Source organism: Myxine glutinosa, chromosome 3, assembly GCF_964187855.1.
Source record: "Myxine glutinosa chromosome 3, kmMyxGlut1.1, whole genome shotgun sequence".
In the NCBI taxonomy this organism is placed as follows: domain Eukaryota; kingdom Metazoa; phylum Chordata; class Myxini; order Myxiniformes; family Myxinidae; genus Myxine; species Myxine glutinosa.
In genome coordinates this window covers 88815849-88824175 of record NC_136263.1, presented here as the reverse complement: position 1 = coordinate 88824175, position 8327 = coordinate 88815849, and the positions used below count along the sequence as shown (strand labels likewise).

General features: G+C 32.8%; 1 long non-coding RNA gene across 1 annotated transcript; it reads right to left on the bottom strand.

Moving 5' to 3' along the window:
* Positions 1-5985: 5985 nt before the first annotated feature.
* Positions 5986-8093, bottom strand: LOC144891143 (uncharacterized). The gene is made up of 3 exons (XR_013622736.1): positions 7680-8093; positions 7388-7593; positions 5986-7292 (listed from the first exon to the last, which is right to left on the bottom strand). It is a non-coding gene; the product is annotated as an uncharacterized LOC144891143 (long non-coding RNA).
* Positions 8094-8327: the final 234 nt, after the last annotated feature.

Sequence of the window (8327 nt, the reverse complement as noted above, 5' to 3'; positions counted from 1 at the left end):
TTCAGAGAGCTATTGGGTTCCTCTTCAAAAAAGATTGAAACTAACGGGACGTCTTACAGTGATAATGTCATTCAAATATCCTCCGGTATAAATTCAGTATTAATTCATTGTGATTTGATTGATGGTGCTTATAACGATGGAATAAGAACAAATACAATATTTTCATTTAGCGCATACTCAACCCCGATTGGTTATAAATTTAATATGGAACCAAAAAATCTTGTCTATTTACCTGTCAGGAAAAACCATATACAGAGTAAATTTTAGGATAACCGACCAAGATAATCGTATGATATCCTTTAATGATGAAATTATATCCATCAGAATTCACCTACGTGAAGTTTTTCAATAAATAAATAATGGTTATTGTGAAAAAACATGAGTTGGGAAAATATAAAATAATTACAGGGAATGGGATGTTCCTTTCACCATACTATAAGGGTGAAGGTATGTTTCTTGGTAGAGGATACTATAAACCAAAGAGACAACGGGGTGTGGGACATCAATTTAGAAATAAAGGAGATGGGATAATTGATACTCTAATGGGTATTGGTTCAACCATCCTTAAACATAAAGACCTAATTGGTTCAACTGCTTCAGCCATGGGCTCAGTTGCGGGTGCTATAAAGAGTATAAAAGATGCTCAAAAGGAGTCTCATAAATTACAAGCAATCAAAGAAATTAAAAAAGGTAAAACTCAACTATCTTCACAAGAACGACAAAAAATCATTAAAATACTTGGGTCAGGGTTTCAACGATTTTAATGCTGTATAAATACAAGTATGGAAGCGATTGATAGTATCTATGATTTGGATGATACGATTATCATTTCAAACTCTACTAAAAAGGAAGACTATTTTAAGGTAAATGCTATAACAGGAACAGACTGGAATTCAAATGGAACAAAAAGTTTTGAAATAAATAATCAACAAACTTACTTGAATATAGCTGATAGTTTCTTGCTGTGTAAATTTAAATTCACTAAGGCTGCGAATAATACTAATTCTACACTCGTAAATGATTTCTTCTGGAAAATGTTTGATAGTGTCCGCCTGTATATTGGAACACAAGAGGTTGAAGCGGTTGATTATGTCTCTGCTATATCTGAAATGATGAAATTTACACTATATTCTGCTATATTTATACGTTTAGTGATAGAATGGGTAAGGGAGCTGTTGAAGGTTTTATTCCTGATATGTCAACGGGAACAAATGCTGACCCTGGTTATAGTCAAAGGAAGTCAATGTATAATGATGATACAAAAGCAGAGAATAGTTTTACCGTAGCAGTACCTCTGAAAGGTATATTTGGATTTTGTGATTATGATAAAGTTTTGTATGGTCTTAAAATTAGATTTCAACTACAAAGGAATGATAATGTAAATAGGTTGCTTTTTGGGGCTGAAAATGCTTTTGGCGACAATAATAAATTTGTTATTAATGATTTGTGTTGGTATATTAGTGAATAGTGAATTGAATAGTGAATATACTCCTAATCTTAAAACGGAAGAGAAGTTAAATAGAAGACTTAACTCAAAGAAACCGCTAAATGTATCATACCTTAACAGAAGATGTCAACACGTTAAACTGGAACACACTACCTACACTTGGAATTTGGGTGTTCTTGAAGGAAAGCCACGATACCTATGGCTCATTTTTAAGAAACCAGATGGAGAGGAGGGTACTGATAAGAATAATGCGCTGAGTGATAATGCTAAGGTGAAACAACTTCGGGTTTCTCTTGATGGAACATTTTATCCGCGAGATAGATTGGAAATTGATTGGGAAAAAAATGATTATGCGGAAGCCTACAAGTCTTACCAAAAGGTGTGTGAAAGCAACGGTAATAGTGAACCTATTTTGGATATGGTTGCATTTCAAAAACTTTATACAATCTACGCAATTGACCTGAGCTCTCAAAAGGAAACTATAAAGTCTAATAGAGTGGATACTTCTCTATACATTGAAAGAGGAGAGAATGAAGAAGTTGATGCTTATTGTTTGCTTTTGGAGGAAACAGAATTACAGATTAATACAGATAATGGTGTTATGATTAATATCACATAGGTTTTTTCTCATAAATAAATGGTAGGGGTATATGTTAATCAAATCAATCTTAATAAATGAACATATTGTATTCAAAATCAAAAGCCTTGTATTATTAATGTTAATACAATTCAAAGAAAAGGAGCTGTAAGAATTGATGTTTTACTCACACACACACAAGTAAAAACACTAAATGATACTGGTTCACTTAAAATTAAAATGACAAAACCTATGTTAAAGAAATATTCAATAGACGAGTCAAGAGGAGGATTTCTTCCGTTTCTAATTCCTTTATTTGCTGGTTTAAGTGCGGCGGGAGCATTGACTGGTGGTATTTCAGCAGCGGTAAAAACTGCTAACGAAAGGAAGGCACAACTAAAAGCTCAAAAATAATTGGAAAGACATAACAAGGAGTTGGAGAAACAAATTAGTGGAAGTGGTGTAATTGTAGATTTTGCTCAAAAACTTGAAAGTCTACCTGATAAAGCTAGATTGTTGGTTGGAGATATGCTTTCCTCTATCGCTCAAGCGGGTGTTAAATTAACTAAACGGGGTAATGGATTGTATCTTTCTCATAAATAAATGGATAAATGGTTTAAACAATTTGGAAAGAATACAACGTCAAATATAGAATTAGCTAAGTATTGTAAAACACTAAAAATTGATAATGTGGTTATTTGTATGAGAGATGAATTAATACATATAAATAAGAATACAAAGAATATTATTATGAATTTAGACACACAGAATGGTTCTCATTGGGTTTGTATTCATAATAGTCAGGATAAATATTATTTTGATAGTTATGGTATGCCACCACCTGTTGAAGTAATACAATTCTTACAGAATGGTGTTTATCAAACATTTCAAGTTCAAGAAATTAATTCTAAATGTTGTGGTCAATTATGTTTATATGTATTATTTCAACTCAACAATAATGAAAATTTTTATGATATCATTTTTAATCTAATATAAATGACTTATGTTGGAAAAGATGGTTCTATCTTTGGAAAATCCTCTCAGGATATTGATTTATCAAATTATTATACAAAGGCACAGGCTGAACGACAAAAATATAGTATAAGTAAAAATATTAATATGAAGAATACTTATAAATTAATCAATTATCCAAACCCTACAGATGCGAATGACTTAATTAGATTCATTGATTTATCACAATATATATATTTAAATAAAACAGCACGTTTTGTTAAACAAGTAAAATTTACAACCACAACACCCGGTTATACTGACCATACACCTTTCCTCATTCAATTTAACTATCTGCTTACAATTGAATTTTATAAAGAAGGACATATAGTTAATATGCGAATTAATAAATGGGGGTATGATATGCCTGATTTAGGGTATAATTGGTCTTTTTCAATAAACATAGAAGACCTACATGATTTGAATCAGTCTCGTAAAGAAGAATATTATCCGCTTGGTGAGGATAAGGAATTATGTGGAAGTACAATTAGTAAACAACAAATACATGATTTTAAGAAAAGAAAAATATATGATAGTATAGCGATGGTTAACATGACAAAGATGGAAGGTAATGAGATAAGGATAGAAAGCCGAGGAATACAAACCGATTTGGTAGTGGGAAGATGGGGTGGTATTACCTGTTATAATATTAATCTCACATATATTTCTGATACATAAATGGCAGGAAAAAGACTACAAGAGAATTATAATTTTTGTATTCAGGGATACCTACAAGAAAAGGGTGCTCAGTATTACATACCTTATGATTTGGAGCATATACATGGAAATTTTATCATTAAAAACTGGCCTTATACTGATATTGCTAAACCCACAAATAGAGACTTGTTTAAAATATTAAATAAAAATGAACTTCTCAAAGTTATGAAATATAAAACTCTTTTAGAAATCGTCAACAAATCTTATTGGTATCCTATTATGAGAAAAATAATTATAGATACAAGAATATCTCAAAATCCAGATGAGTAAAAATAATAATAATAACCACCTTTAGAGGCCATTTTTCCCCGCAAAGCGGGGGTTGGCCTTTTTCGGGAACCGTGGTTGTTGTTGTTTTTTGGTCTCCTTTTTGAAGCGATGTTTTACAGCCGGATGCCCTTCCTGACGCCAACCATTTTTGCCGCCTTTAACGACAAACAGGGAATTACCAGTGAACTGGTACTCAATTAGCTGACCTCGGAAGGATGACAGGCTGAGTCAACCATCACCAGATGAGTGCAGATGATCCAAAATCCAGATGAGTATATGTATAATATTCTTTGGGGCTCAAACCCAAGGGTAGCAAGGGAAGGAGTTGAAGAAGAGAAGGAGGAAGGAGAGAAAAAGGAGAAGGAGGAAAGGGAGAAAAAGGAGGAGGAAAGGGAGAAAAAGGAGAAGGAGGAGAGGGAGAAAAAGGAGAAGGATGAAAGGGAGAAAAAGGAGAAGGAGGAGAAGGAGAAGGAGGAGAGGGAGGAAAGAGAGAGGGAGGAAAAATATAAAAATATGACCATTCCTGAGATTAATGAAAGATTGAAGGTATTACGGCAAATAAATCAATCTCAACGCACTGAAGAGGAAAATAAAGAATTAATGACTCTTACGAAGATATTGGTTTTTTAATTTGCTATAATGAATTCAGAGAGCAGATATACAACATATAGTTGATGATGTTGGTGTTATTGACTTTAGTTAGTTTTATTTGTAAATAAATGGAGGAGAGAGTGAAGCCATTTCTAAGGATTCTTTATGTTTTAAAAATCAAGATGGAAATGTATATGTTGAAAACCAAAAAGCTTTTGGCACTATGTAGGACTTTTTCTCATAAATAAATATGAGTTATTGTCTCAAATGTAAAAAGAACACTAAATCTAAAAATATCTCTTATGTTAAAGCTAAAAATAATAGAGTTTATCAAAAAGGAATATGTCAAGTGTGTGGCTCTAAAAAGTGTCAATTCATCTCTCCTAAAAGTGGAGGAGACATACAAAAGTTTTTGTCAGGTAGCAAATTTACAACAACTGGAATTCAAGGGGAATTACACCTTACAGGGTATTCTTTCTGTGGCCCAGGAACAAACTTGGATAAAAGATTAGATGAGGCTGACAATCCTAAACCTTGGTCTAAACCTACAAATAGGGTTGACGAAGTGTGTATGAAGCATGATATTGCTTATGGGAAAACCACTACGTTGACTGAAAAACATAAAGCCGACAGAGAAATGTTGTATAATTTGTCTTTGATACAAAATCCAACGTTGAGAGAGAAAGTTGATAGGTTTATTGTGAGAAATTTGATAAATGCTAAATTGAAACTTGGTCTTGGTTATTCACCCTCAAAAAACTATTAGGCTCTAATGATGTCATCAAGACTGAGGAGCTTTTGGCTGAAGAATTACACAAACCTATAATCACCAAGTTTAAAAGAAGGAAGGTTTATTCCAAAGACACTGACTACATATGGTCCGCTGATTTAATTGAATTGAATAATGACAGGGGATACAGGTATGCTTTAACCGTTATTGATTTGAGGAGTAGATTTGCCTGGGTTGTTCCTTTAAAAAATAAAAAGGGTGATACTTTAATGTTATCCTTTAAGCTAATATTTGATAGGGATAAAAGAAAACCATAGAAACTGTGGACCGATGAGGGAACAGAGTTCTATAACAAAATATTTATGAAATTTCTTAAGGGGGAGGGTATTAAATTATACAGCACCTTTAATGAAGGAAAAGCAGTTGTTATTGAGCGTTTTAATCGTACTTTGAAAGAGAGGCTATATAAAAAATTCACACAACTCGGTTCTCAAAAATGGGTGTATTTAATTCAGGGTATTGTAGATAATTACAATAATACCGTTCATTCATCAACAAAATCAAAACCATCAGAATCATTTACAAAATTAGAATATGAAAAGGAGATTAATTTGAGAAAACCGAAGTTCAAAGTTGGTGATATTGTAAGAATATACAGATGGAAAAGCCATTTTGAGAAAGGTTATACAAAAAAATGGACTAATGAATTATTTAAAATCGTTGATGTAATGGATACAGTCCCTTGGACCTACAAATTATATGATTTAAATAGAGAAGAAATCTTAGGGTCATTTTATTCACAGGAATTACAAAAAACAAAGCTGATAACCCTTGAAAATAATAAATAAATAAATAAAATGTAATGGGGATACGTTTTTAAATCTGTGAACCCCAAACACAGAATCCCACAACTTTTTAGTTGGGGCTTAACTTTTGTGTGTATAATGGGGATACGTTTTTAAATCTGTGAACCCCAAACACAGAATCCCACAACTTTTTAGTTGGGGCTTAACTTTTGTGTGTGTATAATGGGGATACGTTTTTAAATCTGTGAACCCCAAACACAGAATCCCACATCTTTTTAGTTGGGGCTTAACTTTTGTGTGTATCATGGGGATACGTTTTTAAATCTGTGAACCCCAAACACAGAATCCCACAACTTTTTAGTTGGGGCTTAACTTTTGTGTGTATCATGGGGATACGTTTTTAAATCTGTGAACCCCAAACACAGAATCCCACAACTTTTTAGTTGGGGCTTAACTTTTGTGTGTATCATGGGGATACGTTTTTAAATCTGTGAATCCCAAACACAGAATCCCACAACTTTTTAGTTGGGGCTTAACTTTTGTGTGTGTGTGAGTGGGTCATAATAATGTACAAACCCTAACCCAACCCCCACATTAAAACACCAAATTTGTTAGTCAAAACAACTGAATCCATTACATCAACCATTAAAAAAAGTTCTTAACTCCATCTCTTTGTATGACCTTCCAATTCTATTTATCTTTTCCCAACTTTTTAAAAACAATTCAATGATAATATAAGATAAATGAGTGTGAGGTTTGACATTCATTCAAAAATTCACCTCACATCCAGAACCCTAACCCAACCCAATCCCTAACCCATCCCCATCCCTTACCCAACCCATCCCTAACCCTCACATTCAAAATCCCAACCCTAACCCAACCCATCCCTAACCCATTAACCCAACCCCATCCCTAACCCTCACATTCAAAATCCCAACCCTAACCCTAGCATAATCTTTTTTTCCTTTTCTTTTTTTAAATACGTATTTCAATATTTTTTAAAAATGTTTTTTAATACGTATTTCAATATATATATTTTTCCTCTTCCTCCAATTCTGTCTTTCAAGGCTTTCAAGTTGGAAAAAGTAGAAATGGGAAGAAAGTATTTTCCAGCATCTTCTTCCCCGAACTTTCTTGATATTGCTGAAATACATGTAAAAAATATATATATATTACTTATCTAATATTGAATGAAATAACATATACTTTAATTGATTATATTAATCAACTGAACTTACCTTAAATCAAACGTCATTAAAGAAAGAACATTGTTCATTGCTTTAGAATCCAAAGAGCCTCCAAGGTAAAACTCTTTCGTTGGATTATCAAGGTAAAACTCGTTCTCTTGGTCATGGTTGCTCAAAAGGTCTTTAAACAAATCGATCATTTCACCCCAGGTTGTGGCAAAAGTGGTATTTTCATTTTGAATCTCAGATGCAATTTCCTGTGAGAGAAAATAACAACGTATTAATTAATTATTTTTTACATTTAATACACAATTATTATATGTATATTAAAATAAAATATTACCTTCATTGATGAGAAATTTGAATCGAGTTTATCAAGGTGAAGGTTTAGCTCCACACAGGTAGAGTCTCCAAAACAAAACCAGTTTTCAAAGTCTCCAAGGTAAAACTCTTTTCCTAATTTTATGAAATTTAGTGAGTCTCCAAGGTAGGCTCCACAGTTAGAACCATCTAGGCAGACCTCATAATTTGTTTTTCCCAAATTTAGTGAGTCTCCAAGGTATAACTCTTTGGCTGGGTCATCAAGGTAGAACTCGTTCTGTGGGTCTTGGTTGTTCAAAAGGTCTTCAAACAAATCAATCATCATTTCACCCCAGGTTGTGGCAAAAGTGGTATTTTCATTTTGTATCTCAGATACAATTTCCTGTGAGAGAAAATAACAACGTATTAATTTAATACAATATTATTATTTATATAAATCAAGCTCTATGTATATTAAAAGAAACTTTGCTGACTCTTACACGAGTCTTATCTAAAAAAAAAAAAAAAAAAAAAAAATTAAATAAATAAATAAATAAATAAATAAATAAACTTACCTCCATTGATAAGAGGTTCGAGTCCAGTTCATCAATCTGAAGGTTGAGCTCCACACAGGTAGTAGGTAGGACTCCAAGGAATGTCAAAGTTATCCAACACCTTTTCAGCATAGTAG